General features: G+C 45.7%; 1 long non-coding RNA gene across 1 annotated transcript; it reads left to right on the top strand.

Annotated features, from left to right (window-relative positions):
• Positions 1-2,631: 2,631 nt before the first annotated feature.
• On the top strand, positions 2,632-3,635 carry LOC108928519 (uncharacterized). The gene is made up of 3 exons (XR_001965672.2): positions 2,632-2,904; positions 3,053-3,131; positions 3,524-3,635. It is a non-coding gene; the product is annotated as an uncharacterized LOC108928519 (long non-coding RNA).
• Positions 3,636-16,505: the final 12,870 nt, after the last annotated feature.

A 16,505-nucleotide genomic window follows, 5' to 3' on the forward strand; every position in this document is an offset into this window, starting at 1 on the left:
AATCAAGTGTTTGCCGCTGATCCCGTTCGGTATCAATTTCCTACAGAAACAAGAAGCCCTGACAGGTTTCTGACAGTCCTCCTCCATGTCCTTATTTTTGGCTAGTTTTCTTCTTCCGCTTTCTGTTGTGATGCCTGAAGAGCCCAACTCGCTCTGCTGTGCTTGTTAGTGACACATCCGGCAAAAACCCGCGTCGAACGCCTATTTTTACAGTAATATCACGGTTGTAGCTTCAGCATGTTACTTCCAGCCTTCTGAACCAAATTTCGTCTTTCCTCGGGGTGCCGACGCAGGCGCCGCTAAGTGGTCGCGCAGGAATAAAAGCACCGACTGCTGTATCTTCCCTTCATATGGGGCCGCTGCCCACTGTCGCTGATGGAATTAAAGTTGCGGTGAGACTTGCTCTTGTTCGCTGTCATTGCTGCGTTACAGTTGTCAGTTTCCGATATGATTAAAAATGATGTGCAGGAAACTCATCTGGACTGGAGACGGAGAGGATGGCCATCGCGGAGGAAATGTTTTCGGGTGAAGGAACGAAGTAGGGCTTTTTTATAATCGGTACCATCGCCTCAGTGTTGCAGGCTCTTATTTCACCCTGCTACGGTGATGACTTCGGCAGTGAAGTCAACGCCAGGGGTTCGTTGGTTCTCATTATTCTCGATAGAGCTGTTTTTAGCACGGGGAACTCCGCACCAAACTATACTGTGGACGGTGCTTGATGTACCATATTCCCAAACCCTACGGAAGCAATTCATTCATCTAGAACCCTTCGTAAGATGAATTCTCAGGAATGAAAGAATTATCATTAGATTCAATGGTAAATATGTTTATGCATTCTTGAGGCCCACAACTGACACCCATGTAAGCGAAAATATTACCATATCGCATTGAAATCAACACAGTTGCTTCAATAGTTCACGTTTTTTTTAATCGTAATGCAACATAACGCGCCAGTTTCTCTTCGTTAATTATTCTGTAGTTGTGTTGCGCTGTCTATCTGGGCTCATTCGGGTCCTTCGTAGTTATGATGTACAGCATGTTTCACAAACGCTCACAAACACAATATACATCTATATGGTAGTTAGTGTTTGTGTATTAATTTAATCTTTGAATCCAACCAGTGCAAAGAAAACCAAACAGAACACACACACACACAGTCTGAAGCAGTGTGTTCCAAGGAGGGTAATAATGATCCGGAGCCTAACCCAGCAACACGGGGTGGGACACCAGTCCATCGCAAGGCACCCCAAGCAGGGCTCGAACCCCAGACCCGCCAGAGCGTAGGACTCGGCCAAGCCCGCTGCACCACCAGCGCCCCTAAACAGAACACTAACGACAAAAGAAATGAATGAAAACAATGCAAATTAATTCAAATTCCCGAACATGTTTGGATTGTCCAACTGGGGCCACAATTAACAATTAGAGGCTGTGTTCACCAAGATTATAACAGATGAGATTTGCGAAAAAAAAAGCACTAAAGGAGGTTGAGAACTGAACTGAGAGTAATTCACAGTACAGTTGCCGAGAAGACGGCAGGGTGGCTCTGGTCTTGCCGCGCTCGGCTGTTGGGAGGTGCACGAAATCCAGATCGGAAAGCCGAAGTAGGGGTATTAAATCAAACTCCATGCAAAGTTGAATTCTCATGACCCAACTGGCCGTATCTCGGGGTACGACTGCACTTTATTGGGCCGTAGGTTCAAAGCCAAGGCATGTCGTAACTGTCATAGATGTGCCGAAGAGAAGGTCGTAGAGTAGCTGTTCTACATGCCTGCCAGGAGCTGGTCGTGTGCGCCGGCTGAAGCTGGGGCAAGTTCAACCGTACTGCCCCGCGGCTCTTTCTGGGCGTACGGCCCGGCAGCCTGTCTTTAGTCTGCCGTCTCTCTGCGGCGAGTCCCAAACCCCAGGATTCGCTCCACTTGCTTTTAGCCCGAGGCACCTCGGGGGGACGAGGAAGGTGGACCGCAAGAATGTCGCCCTTTTCCTGGCTGGTCACGCTCAGGGTGGCCGCGCATTTGGCGAGTTCCGCAATAACCCATGCGGACGAGAGAGCCGAGCCTGGATTTCGAGGTCTCCCCGTTGAGTCGGCTCCCCACGGGCCCTCATTCTTCGCGGCTTTTGTCCATTAACAGGACTAAACCCGGTTCTTGCGTTCTGCTCCGCACTCAATTGTGACACCTGCTGAGTCCCTGAGTCCATGCCCTTCTCCTGCTTAATGCTTCAAGCCCCCGCGCTCCATCTCACAAGAGTTCACGCCATCGCACGTAATTAATGAGCTTCCAGTCTCGTAATTGCCAGTTTCTGTCTCGGCGACAAGGCAGGAAATGGACTTAAAAGTCACTTGTCAATACGCATCATTGTACCTGGCACCCGATCGCAGCTGAAGCGGGGCTGAAAAATGAAGATGTCGATATCGGTTCATTTTCGGACGCCTTTTGTGCTGCTCCGTATAGGCATTGTCAGGGCAGTGATTTTCCGCGGTATCCACGCTCCGTCTGCTGCCCGAAGCCAAGCACCTTTCAGTTGGTGCCTCCTGCCTGGTTCTAATTTCCTCTGGTTTGTTATCAAAAATAGACAGAATCTATAACATCTCTGGAACATTTACATTTTACTACAGATGCAGAAAGTAAACAGGGGAGTTAAAATGAGAACAAAACCCTGTGCACATTGTTTATCTCTCTGTTTACTTACTGTATTTATTTATAGCATACCTCCTTCGATTTTGCACACTGTGACCAATAGGCTTCTTTTCTGACTCCGCCCTTTGTGAGGCCCCGCCTTCCTCCACAGAAGATCAGTCAGATTCCTATAGGGGGCCTCCTGTACCAACACAGACCCTCCTCCCAAAGTAGGAAAATCACTGCCGTTACCGTGCGCTGTATTGCATGGAAGGAAACCAACCGCAGGGTAACAATTAATTCTAATATGTATTTATCTAATTTTCTTTAATTGTTATAATTAAAATAGGAAAAAATAGACACTAACTACATTTGTTTATGCACAACTGGTTACTCTAAAATTCCACCCATTGTTGTTAACCTCTTATCCTCGACAGGGTCGCAGTGGTCCGGAGCCCGTTCTGATCGCCAGTCTTGGCAGGGTACACCCCAGACAGGATTTCGGTACATCACAGGGTAACAGCACACGCACTTGCATATTAGCACACCAGGCCATTTAGCACCACGAGTTCACCTGAAATACTTGCTACCGTGGGAGGAAACCAGAGCACCTGGAGGAAACCCACACACATACAGCAAGAACATGCAAACTCCACACAGACTGGGCTGGAGTTGAACACAGCCCAGGTGTTGTGAGATGACACCTCCTCCACCTGCTGCGCCACCATGCCACCCACCGCAATGTAATTACAGTAATTACAAATCCAAAAAAAATATGCACAAATAAATTAAATACAGGTTTCACTTTGACGTGTTTTTATCCTCGTTGCAAAAATCAAAGTGTTAAGAAAACACTTAATCTAAGAGCGGCTTTACGGAACCAGACCCGCTTTACGATCCATCTCCAGATCTGGACCCAGCCTGCGGAGATGCCGTTCTCTAGGTGGGAAGGTCTGTCACCGCTTCGGGAGGATCCGAAGAGCGCGCCAGGCCTTCTGGAGAGGCGCTCGAGGAGAGAGAACGGACGGCCGTGATAGCGGCCCTGCAATTCGCAGCGATGAGAGGGGTTCTTCAGCTGATTACGCTCAAGCAGAAGGCCGTGCCGTAAGGGCAACGCATCCTCAGCGCGGCTTCACGGAGCCCCGAGGCTTATTGAATATCACCTGGCGTGTGATTATTATCATCCTGCTTAGCAGATGCCATTACTACTATTTATTTATTCAGCGGAGGCCTTTATCGCCCACATTTACACACAGGTGAGTAATTTAGCTGAATTAATTCAGATTAAGTATCTGACTCAAGGGAACAACAGCAGGCTCTCCTATTGGACTTGAACTCACGGCCTCCCGGTTATAAGACGGCTAAACGCCAGACTTCCGGCTGTCCTTCCACTACCTCGTTTTTGAAAGTCAGTGTACTCCTTTAGTCGCTGTTCAGCATTACATTCATCTATTTAGCAGACACTTTTCTTCAAAGCAACTTACAATGGATATTATGTAGTGTTGTCGGCCCACACAGCTTATTTACCAAGGTAACTTGGGTGATGTGGTGGCACAGTGAGTAGCTCTGCTGTCTTGCGGCACCTGGGTGGTGCGAGAGAACGTGGGTTTGACCCCCACTCACTGTGTGGAATTTGGATGTTCTCCCAGTGTCTGTGTGGGTGTCCTCTGGGTGCTCTGGTTTCCCCACACAGTCCAAAGATATGCTGTTCAGGTTCACCCGTAGTGTGTGAGTGACACAGAGAGAGTGTGTTTCACTGATGACTGATCCTTTACAAGTAGTGTATCCAGCAGTGTAAGTCACCTTGGTAAATAAGGTGTGTGAGCTCATAACTCTACACAGAGTTCATTGGAAGTTGCTTTGGAGAAAAGTGGCTGCTAGGTGAATAAATGTAACTTACACTGTGTCACTCATCCACACATAAGTAGAACACACTCTTTCTGTTGCTCACACCCTATGGGGGAACCTGAACAGCATGTCTCTGTATTGTGGGGGGAAACCAGAGCACCCACAGGAAACCCACACAGACTGAGTTGGGACTGAACCCACATTCTTTTCCACCACCCAGGCACTGTGAGACAGCAGCACTACTCGCTGTGCCGCTGTGCCACTGTGCCACCCCTCTTAGGGGTGGGTCATTTAAAGAATCTGAGGTTTGTTACTTTTACTGTTTTGTCCAAGGCAACCTATGAGATCGCAAAATGAACTAGGCCTGTTAAGTAGTGTAAAATTGATGCAAGGGTTCAAATGTGGCTTATTTACGTGAGGAGTTTTCATGTTTGTCTAGGCTTCCTCCCACATTTCTGAGACATGTTTTAGATGAACTGCTGATACTAAATTGCCCTTTGTGTGTGTTTGTGTGTGATTTTAAACCCCGTGTCAAATCCTTTGCTTCTAAGATAGGCTCTGAACCCCTATGATCCAGCACTGGACAAGCACTGAATGACTACGAGTGACTGTTATTGGTTGGACTGCTTTGTCGAAGGCAACTTATTATGTTAGGTAACTTTACAGTGATTTACCTATTTATATAGCAGTGTACTTTTCCTGTTTCAGTTCAGGGTGAGTACCTTGATCAAGCGTTATGCAGCAGGAATGGGATTCGAAAACAGACCCTTCAGACACAATGACCGTAACCGCTGGACCTCCCACTGCACCATCTTTCCGCTCGTTACCTTCACTTTATTATTGTGTTTATTATTATTAAATACATTTCTTTTAAAGTTTGCGAGAAGACACTGCTACTGTACATAAAAATTTAAAAAACCATGACAATCACTTCCCTGCTTTTAACACTACATGATGACTCTCCTTAAGTATTCACATTCTACAAAAAGTGGTACATTTAATGAAATTTTTTAATTAAATCTCAAAAACGATACTTCAGAGTATTCAGAAATTAAAAGAATATATATTTTTTTACACAATACAATGTAAAAGTTGCAATATGTTATGCATAAATAACAGTGTGGTGTGCAACAGCGAGAAATTCCTGTAATATGAAATCACAGTGAAGGTAGTGTGAAAATTGGGCCCCAAGCCATAATAGATGAGGGAATTTAAAAGCCTGCTGGCCATTACTTACTGTTTAGGTACTGATGGAGAGAATATTAAAGCTGTCAAGTCACTACATTTGGAAAATTTATGAAGATAAGACCGGCCACGGTTCTCATCAAGGCTCCCCCGTGCGTGGTCCAGCTTACTTAGCCTCAACATGTGTGTCTGGAGCTGTCCATCTATTACGGCAAAAAAAAAAAAATACAACAACAAAACAATTTGGCTTGGATGGCAGAGCCCTGCGCTACTCATTCCGCTACGAATTGACTGCAGAAATATGTTGTTGCAACAGGACAATGCAGCGGAAAGATGAGGGAAAGGAGTGTTTCATGTGAAGAGCACTCTCTTCACCACACACAGGTATAAACATCATAAAGCCCTTTCCTTCAGCACTGGATATTTGTGTTTATATACTGACTTGTAAAATAAAATCTTACATAAAATGTTGCAGCACACAGTACCATGGGTTTCAATAGAACAAAGAGAGATATTCAGAAGGACCATTTATCTCAAACAATTTATTTGAACACCTATGCCAAGGAAATAACCAGCCACCAGCCACCTGGCAAACCGGTCATCCCATCATTTCTCCTAGAAGTGCCCCCAGTGGTTGCACACCCACATTTCACATTTTTCCCACAATGCAACTATTTACACTAAACACATCTTCCCACCTAAAAACCAGTAACGCAGGTCGTTACAATATTTAGTTCTTATAATTTAAAGGGGGGTGCGGTGGCACAGCAGGTTTGACCAGGTCCTGCTCTCCAATGGGTCTGGGGCTCGAGTCCCGCTTGGGGTCGCCTGCAATGAACTGGTGTCCCGTGCTGGGTGTGTCCCCTCCCACTCCAGCCTTGCGCTCTGTGCTGCTGGGTTAGACTCCGATTTGCTGCGACCCCGCTTGGGACAAGCGGTTTCAGACAATGTGTGTGTGTGTGTGTGTGTGTGTGTGTATATATATATAATTTAAAGGTGCAAGCTCCTTAGTCCAAGGTGAGTTACAACATTAGGGCTGTTACTTCAATACTTGGAATAATTTGCCCATTTATCCAGCAGGGTAATATTGTACTGTATCAGTGATTTCAGTAACCTGCTGCTGTTTGTTAGAGTTTTCTCATCAAGATGCAATCCCACATGAGAAACACCGTCAGAGAAGATCAGGGATTATTCGATTATTCGACAAATATATTGTTTGGTAGCAGATAAAAAAAATTAAAACATCAGGACTTGGCCTGGGATTTGACCCCTTAACTTTGCCTGGGGCAGCTGGTGTCATGGTGGTTAGAGGTGCTGCCTTCAGGGAGCCTTAAGGTTATAGGTTTGAATCCCACCTACGACTGTAGCACTGGTGAGCAAGGTACTTAAATTGCTCTGGTAAAAATCACCTACCTGGTTAAATATTTGTAGTTATCTTAACACTGTGAGTCGCTGTAGAGAAAAGCATCAGCTAAATGAGTGAAGCTAACTATTCCCCGTTGGCCTAGACGTGACCCTCGCTTCCGCGAGGACCTTGTGGAAACACCTTGACCGAATCCTCTGGACTTCTATTTCTCTGCAGTCTCAGCATTTCCTGAGTTCTAAGGACAGGCTTGTCTGACAGGGAGGAATTAATACCTTTGAGACCTTGCTGCAAATGCAAAGCTGCGCATGAACTGGACGTCTCCATCCGAATTCGACCATTTCAAAAGGTTAATCTCAGGAAATACGATCGTCAATAAAGCCTCAGGATCTTCGTGTTGCTGGGGTTGGATACGGGTCTCTGTGGCCCCAAGGGGTCAAGTGCTTATGAAAAATTGATAACTAGATTGGTGAAAAACACAACTCTATGGTGTCCTTGACCACCTCTTCCCAAAGCTCCAATAATCTTGAGGGCAATCCTGGCAAACAATTTATCACTTTTATTTCAGCATTCATTCAACGAAACGAATATCATTTCAGAGTTTTATTTTTTAACTTACGGCTCCAGCAATGAGGTACTTGAGAAACTTTCTTATTACCGACTCGCTACAAGCCTTCAGGTTGAACTTTTCTGTATTTCACAGTTTCACGCATTGGTGCTGTGTGATGAATCTGCTTCGACTGCATGTCAAGTCGAGCCCCTTCAGCATGTCATACTTCCCTCTCCGGCGATCTGCTCGCGCGTGGAGGGAAAGAGGAAAAGTGGCCCTAAGCATTTCTGCATCTGCTGCTCGTTCCGCGGCGTCTCGTAAGCGTACCTCCGTACTCCGTGTCCTGCTTGGGCGCGCAGATGAAAGCGGAGGAGACCCTTCGCGTGGTGAGCCGAGGATGAGCAGATGAAGATGGAGCATCCCTCCCCGTGGCCCCCGGCATGTCTCATGAGAGAACAGATGTGTTGAGTTGAGCATTCTATCCAAGTCCCAGCGATCGCTCCCACACCCCGAGCTCTGGGGGTTTTCGGAGGCCCCGACTGGAGGCCAGACACCAAGTTAATTAAAAAAAAAATTACAACAGTTACATTTACATTTACTTACATAGCAGATGCTTTTCTCCAAAGCATCTTCCAATGAACTCTATGTAGTGTTATGAGCCCACACACCTTATTCACCGCGGTGACTTACACTGCTAGATGCACTACTTACACTGGGTCACTCATCCGTACACCAGTGGAACACACTCTCTCTGTCACTCACACATTATGGGTGAATTTGAACAGCATGTCTTTGGACTGTGAGAGGAAACCAGAGCGCCCAAAAGAAACCCACAGAGACACGGGGGAGAACACGCAGACTCCGTACAGACTGAATCCTCTCCCACCACCCAGGCGCTGTGAGACAGCAGCGCTACACTATTCTACCTTCCTGTTGTTCCCGCGTTCTGCAAGGCACTCGAGGAGGGACTTCCTAGGGCTCGTCATTAAAATTCTCTTAATGAGGGGGCCGGCTGTGGCGCGGGCCGGGCCCCACCCCCCCCCATCAAAGGCCCTGTATTCCTTGGCGTGGGATCAGCAACCACCGTAGGGGCCACGCATAGCGGCTCCTCGAAATTTGTCAAGCCTTCGGTTTTCGGCACATCGGACACGGCGGCGCAACCCGCGGCCTAATGAGCCAGCGGGACGCCGCGAGGGAAGCGGACCGCCAGCAAGCTCTCCAGAGGTGCTCAATACGCTCGCGCCTCTGCTCGCCCGCTGCTCTCCGCTGATTACTAGCTATACATTCTCTGCGGGACGGCGAGAGCAGCCCTCTCTCTCGACCGGGATCCTCGCTGGGGCAGCACCTGCCTCCGGTACGCTGACGGCGCCCCCAGAGCAATAGTATTTATTCTCCACGTGAGCAGAGTCGCATCATGCCGTCAACGGCGTATCGATCGCCAGCGCGGACCAAATAACGTATGTAACGGATGAGGTGCGCGGAACGAATCGGGTTGCTTTATGAACATTTTACGCTTCGTCGCGTCATTTTCGGCTGCTGTTATTCTCTTGTTAAGCTGAAGCTTTTTCTTTTCAGACCGACATAATTTCCCTTTTTATACATGTCGTGTGGTTTGTTGTGGCCGTTCAGGTTAATTGCCGAGCGCTTGAATTTCGGCTCCGTCAAACCGCTCAAGGGTACAACAGTCAGCAAACTTTTGATTGCAAATTAACATGCGAGCAATCGTGCGCGGTATATTTCTGTTGAGCGTTCAGCATATTTAGCTAATTTTATGAATAATGAACCCTGAGGAATGAAAGCATTATATATTTTCCTCCACAAACTGAAAAAAATAATGTTGTTTACATTCAGCCTTTTGACTTCTACTTGCGGCAAACAATGGCATTATAGTTTAACGATAACATTTCATTACTCTTGTTTTTGCTTACACCGTTTTATTAGAAACCAGAGACATGTTCAGAGAGCATTACAGTTCAGATAATGAATACTTTGCCTCAATGAGGCCCTTGGGCTCCATCTAATTACTGCTGATTACAGTTCTAGATGATCCTCTAGCAAATGTATATAAGAAAAATTAATTCTACAAATTTTGTATGATAAATTGCAGCTGATGTTAAAAATATATTACTTAATTATTGATCCACACTATAACTTTATTTGTTTAGCAGAAACTTTTCTCCAAAGCAACTTCCCATGAACTCTATGTAGTGTTACCAGCCCACACACCTTCTTCACCGAGGTGACTTAGAGTGGGTTACTCATCCATACATCAGTGGAACACACTCTATCACTCACACACTATGGGTGAACCTCAACAGCATGTCTTTGGACTGTGGGAAGAAACCAGAGCACCCAGAGGAAACCCACACAGACTCCACACAGACTGAGCGGGGATTAAACCCATATCCTTTCACACCACCCAGTCACTAAGAGACAGCAGCGCTACTTGCTGTGCCACCGTGTCACCCAGTGAGACAGGGAACACACAGGAATTCCACTTGGTCACTATATCATGATAGAAATCCTTCGCTCTCAATCTTCTGCACTCCTTGGAAAGGAGTCGAAAACATTGAGCTCCTTCTAATGTCATGTATTCAGCTGCTTAATACTGTAAAGAAATTAAGATTAAAAATAAAAACTTTAGATGTTCAGTTTTTCAGAACAATTCTTTATTTTTATGCCCTGGGGCTCTTGTCCTAGCGTTATAGTAAAAACAATTATTCGTTCAGGATTCTCTGCCCGTGTTTAGAACATCTCCTTATTGTGCTGGCAGCCGTAAGTCCTATGTTACTGTTTAATTCCATCGCTGGTTGTTTTTCCCTCAAATGTTTAGCTCTCATATATGTCAACTGTACCTCTGAGAGTTCATTTCCAAGGACACCCAAGGAAAGTTCGAGTCTGGTTTTATCTTTTTTCTCAAGACTCATGGCTCTTATCCTCTCAGTTTCATCTGCTCGTCTGCCACCAGGATGAATGTAATCACTGCACTGTGCAAACGTCAAGGCCAGCTGGAATCCGACTGGATTCCAGCGGAGGAAATACACATATGGACACCAGTCCCAGGTGTGTAGCAGTACCCAATTCAGAATCACCCTGGAAAGCAGCGATGGAGTGCTGCCCATCTGCCAGCCTGAATTTGAGTTTTGCAATCATCCTGGTGTCATCTTAGGTTGTACAAGATGGGGATGCTGGTTTCATTGGCTTACACTGTGAGTGAATCTCATCTTTTAAATATATATTTCTGCATGGCACTATAACCACGGGTGCTGCGGTAGACTTGCCAAGACTTGGAGCAGAACTCATTATAATAGATGTTTAATACACTGAATATAATAATGAAAGTTAACACCGACAACACGATAAACATGGTACAGATAATGATTGGCATTTCTTGTATTTTCCTGTAAAGACAGGGACTATTCCGCTTTCCACATCAGCATCAGCTAGACAACACTGTCAAGAGTACTGTGCCCTCGATCAATTAAAATAATTACGCTTTTAAATGTGTGATTAAAAAATATGCTAAGAGCGAGTGGAAAGAAAGAGGAATTTCATTAAGGCACTACAGCCTTGGAACGTATGAAACTGGGAGGGGGTCACGTCTTTAGAAGTGAAAGCTGCTGCTCACTACGGTCCTCATAAGAACCCAACGAGCTGTATGCAACAATCCAGCATAGCTCTCGATCCCATATGGACAAAATCCTGACAGCTTTGCATGAATATTCAAGCAAGTCCTTGTAGATATATGTCACCACCCTTTGGGAGGGAGTTGCATGATCATCTGGTTTAAGTACAGGATGGCATGGAACAGAAGAATCGCGAAGCACCCGCAAGGCTTTCACAGCAGCCCCCCCGCTTGTTGTAAATACAGTTGTCAGCGCTGGCATGAGACTGCAGAGGTGAACGCCGACCCAACGTGTTGTGAGGATGCATTCCACCGTTTACCAGTTTCTTGGAATAAACGGATCCCGGAAGAATGATTGCGCACTCTCCCTATAGAGCGATGCAATTGAATTTCAATATGCTCTGCCCACACGTAATTAACTGTTGCTTTTAGCTATGCCAACAACGCTGGAGTTGTATGATGCATGAACAGAAAAGCTGATCTTTGCTTTTGTCGCCCTGTTTTGGTGTGTACTTCACAGCATGTTTATGTGCTCCTCTGTCATCTTAGGTGGTTAAAGCAGGTGAAGGATTTTTATTATTCTGCTCTTTAGAGCCAGAAAGTTGAATGTAAATGTGTACAGATGGGGGTCATGGCTTCTCTATCGATGCTGCCATCCTCTGCGGGTTTGTTCGGAGCTCTCCCGAGTTAACAGGTTATGGAAAATAAGTGGCCGTTTCTGCGTGTCCAATGGGCCCTGCGAATATCATTCATAAAGTATCGATCTGCTTTTCATCCGTGTCCAGCCTGCTTTCCATTAGCTGTGTAAGGACATTTAAGAGCACAAGGTTATTAAAAGAGGTCTTATCATTCAAAGTAAAATTCTTACTGCAGTGGCAACACGCTTTTGTGCTTGGAATAATAAAAACTTCAGGTTTGTTCGAGGACCTTCTGTGGTCAATAACTTACCTGTGTTTCAATGATTCTGTGTTAAGCTGGTCACCCTGATTTTTTCTGTGATTTTATATGGGACAAACTTTAAAAGGCTGTTGTCTTATTTCAGCGCTCTGCCCAATATGTTCCTGACTTCGATTTCCCACTTTAAATAGCTGGACTCATAAGTCAAGGACCCAAAGGTTCAAGGTATCCTGTCTTGCTCTTCGTGCCATCTGGAGGCTGCGTCACCTTGGCTGCTGCTGCATTTCCATATGCAGCCCGAGAGAAGTTTCTGCTCCTCCTGCAATGAAGAGAAGTGCGATGCTTGCGTCTGTAACGGGAGGAATTGGCTCCCACCAGGCCGTTTAGCACAATGACTCAGCATCGCCATGGGAACCGTGAAAAGAGACTCATTCACACCCAGCAGAGGGATCCTGACTCACACGCGAAATGTACCGCCTCTACTTGAGGCTATGAAACATTTTGCCGAAAAATTAGCAACATTACATTCTTTCATCGTTAAAATGACAGATCAGTTGGCATTTTGTTTTCTCACACTTCATAATCACTTTGAACGCAGTTGTGTCATTTGCATTTATTTGACACTTTTCTCCAAAGCGACTTACGATGTTAAGCTACTTACAGTTATTTACCCATTTATACAGCTGGGCAATTTTAGTGGAGCAGTGTAGGGTAAGTACCCTGCTCAAGGGTACTACAGCTGGGACTCAAACATACAACCTTTTGGTACAAAGGCAGCAGCATCAACCGCGATGCTACCAGCTGTGCTCTGCATTGGAATAAATGAATGGAATTGTTCGTCTTCGTTTTCACAGATCTGCAGACACATTCTACTTGTAGCAAGAACCCAACGCGCCACTCCAGCTCGAAAGAGTTGTTCAGGTTGTGTGTCCATACAGAGCATGGAATAGTCAAATACATTAAATGCATTGTTAACAGTGCCCTGTTAACAAAGGAAACCCACATGCTGAGAAAACAGTCCCAGGTGTACGGCAATGTCGGGTTCTGAATCACCCTTGGGAGAAGAGGCTTTGAAGCGACCAGCGCAAACGCGCATTTGGAGGCGATCCCAGCTTAGTTTGAATGCCATATGAGGTGTGAAACAGAGAAGACGACGTGCCATACATTTCCGATAAGACGGAGAGCTGGCTCTAGCGCTGGCGATGGCACTTTCCTTGAATCACCTCTTGAGGGACAGGGAAGGAACAGCAATTAGGACCAAAGTTTTTCTTAAACATGATCTTCTGCTCACTGATGATGGCTGAAGGCCAGGAATGAATATAGAAAAGAATACAAGAATTTTTTTTAGAGTGTGACAATTTAGAAGTTAGGTTCTTTGTCTTTGCTTAATTTGGCTAAACTGGCATTCTCTCAATGGGCTCTACCTGTCCATTCGGACCAAAAATGGACAGGTAGAGCCCATTGAGAGAGTGCCAGTCATTATAACTGGCTGGAGAATAGTGTCTGGGGTGTGAAGACTTGTTGGACAAACTACCGGAGCTCCAGCTGTCTAGGAGGTTGAGTTGTGTGTGAAAAATCGTTGGGTAAACAACAAAATATTGATCCCATCTTAAGCAAAATGTTAATTGCACAACACTCAAACACTGGAAAACGGAATCTCAATTTGATACAAGGAAAGAGGAGGTGAATATGTATTATTTTAATGCAAAATTAATGGTTGGGTTTTTTTACTGCTTTGTGAAACTTTGCTGCAGGGTTTCTATCTGGAAAAGCTTAACAAATCAAGGGCAAGCCCAGAAATCTTAAGAGCTTAAAAAAATGAATAACAAAGTGATAAAACAACATTTTTTTCTGTCAACATTTGCTGAGTCAAATCTTGATCCCATCTTCAAAAGAAAGAGTGAATACAAAAAAAAAAAAATTCATTTCATGTCCTAGGCGGTAAAAGTGTGGGATTATGTGGAACACCGGCTGCTTCACGCTTCCATAGCACATTATATCTGTCTGCATTACGGCCTTGGTGTAAATTGATTTATCGTGTAGCCAGCGCTATTGCCAGTGGGGGAGTGGAGGCACCATGTCAAGTGCCTCCAAACGTATTCGGGTCAATCAATATGGAGTCAAGAGCCCGTTCAGAATGCCTTCCCAGGAGTGCTGTCCTTTACCTTGGAGAAGAAAATGTCAGAATGGGCCGGGTCCTTTCAGCGGACCAAGGGGTAGGACAACCTTGTTGGCGGCGAGACAAAATACTCAAAGCTACGTCCCTGGGTGGCTTAGTCGCTCCACGGGAATCGAAAATAAAATTAATGACAACTTTTTGCACAAAGCACTTTTCTAGATTTTTGTGCGGAATGCTTAAAAATTAAACAAAAAATGCAAAAAAAAAAAACATGATTATTAATCTCTTCCTTTGTGCAAAGTGATTTACAATATTAGTTTCCTATAATAATCTACTTTCAATGTTTTATCCATTTCTGTTGCGTTGTGTTGCTACTGGAGCCAGTAACAACACAGTACAATACACACACACACACACAATTACTGGGTGAAGCCACTTGTCCCAAGCGGGGTCGCGGCTAACTGGAGCCTAACCCGGCAACAAAGAGATAGGGGACACACCCAGGATGGGATGCCAGTCCATCACAAGGCACCCCAAGCAGGATACGAACCCCAGACCCACCAGAGAGCAGGCACAGGCCAAGCCAGCTGCACCACTGTGCCCCCCACGATGTCATAGCAATGAATAAATCAAGGTAAGTGCTTTGAGAGGAACTTAAGCATTTTCATATTTGTGTACCTTTGTATTTTTCTGGGGGTGTGGTGGCGCAGTGGGTTGGACCGGGTCCTGCTCTTGGGTGGGTCTGGGGTTCGAGTCCTGTGTGGGGTGCCTTGTGATGGACTGGTGTCCTGTCCTGGGTGTGTCCCCTCCCCCTCCAGCCTTATGCCCTGAGTTGCTGGGTTAGGCTCTGGTTCCCTGTGACGCTGTATGGGACAAGTGGTTCAGAAAGTGTGTGTGTGTATTTTTCTGTGAGATGTGTTCAGACCAATTCCTGTTCCTTCTTCATTTTCTCCTCCCTTCTGTCCAGCTGACTCTTGTATTTCCCATGAGCCTCAGCCACCCAGCGGAAGCTGGTCGCCATCAGCGAGGAGAACTGGCACATTCCCCTCTCCTTGTTGAGAGCCAGTCAGGTGAAGCCAGTTCTGTGCTACTGCTCAGCCTTCTGGGACACGTCAGATTTGGGGTCGGAAATATAAAAACGCCGCATGTGACTTACAAGGAAAAAGCCTCATTTCACACACAGTGTTGTGACCTATGGGGAGTCCCTTGAGCGGTCACTCCGAATCGCAGAGCTGCCACTGGGCCAGGTGAAAGTCCTTTGGCCATAATAGCAGGCAACTGTTGAAAAGGCCCGGGTTCCAACAGACACGGTTCCTTTTCAATTCGCCGCAGTGGAAATCAAAGCTGGGGAAGAGCATGAAGTGAGGCAACATTTTTTCTTTCTGTTCTGACAGAACAACAGGTCTGTAATGTAGACACGCTGTGCACCGGGGTTAGTCTCAGAGCAAGAACATCTTGGGGTGGTTAGCTTCAGCTGCTGTGCTCTTCCCTTTCATCTGACAAAGCTACCCCTCCATCACAGCACTGAATATAACATAAAACATAACTGCAGAGCACAAGCGTCGTGCTTCGTATTTTATTTTTCCTTCTCACCCGCGGCAGCCATTCCTGACAGATGCTTCTCCACTCGGAGGAATGTGATTCATCATCCGTCACCCTTCAGCTGCAAAATCCTGCGCCCTACGTTTGTCTGCGGGTGACCCATGAAGCTCATGCTCATAAATAAAATTCTGAGTTCCAGGCCCGTCGTTTTCCCAATTTAGCCCATCCGGCGCCGGCCGGGGCCTAACGCTTTCCATTGAGTCAGCAGGAACACTGACACACCTGACAACTCACACAAGCTATCTGCTGCTAGATAGACATTTAAGTTTAATTTTCATTCCAATATGAAAACCCAGGCCTTCCATAAACAGGTCATTTAACTTTGATCTAAACGCGACAATTTTCCTTTACTTGTATTCACTACAATATTTATGAACACTTTCTCTATGGCGAGGCCACTCAATTCAGGTGTGGATATCAGGTGGCACAGTGAATATAGCCAGCATCTTGCAATCAAAGGACCTGAACTCTCATCCTGCTCCCACTGCCCTACCTCTGAGCAAGGCCTTTACCTTGAGTCAGCATAATAAAAATTATCCAGCTGTGTAAATAATTAAATCACTGCAAGGGGCTTAGTGTACAAATGCAATATTGACAGATGTTTTGGAGAAAAGCACAAGTTAAATGAACAAATGATAATACATAAAGCCTAGCTGTTCCATTTATTAGAAGTAATATCCACTGTTTTACACCTTTCACCT

This window comes from Scleropages formosus, chromosome 1, assembly GCF_900964775.1.
Source record: "Scleropages formosus chromosome 1, fSclFor1.1, whole genome shotgun sequence".
Taxonomy (NCBI): domain Eukaryota; kingdom Metazoa; phylum Chordata; class Actinopteri; order Osteoglossiformes; family Osteoglossidae; genus Scleropages; species Scleropages formosus.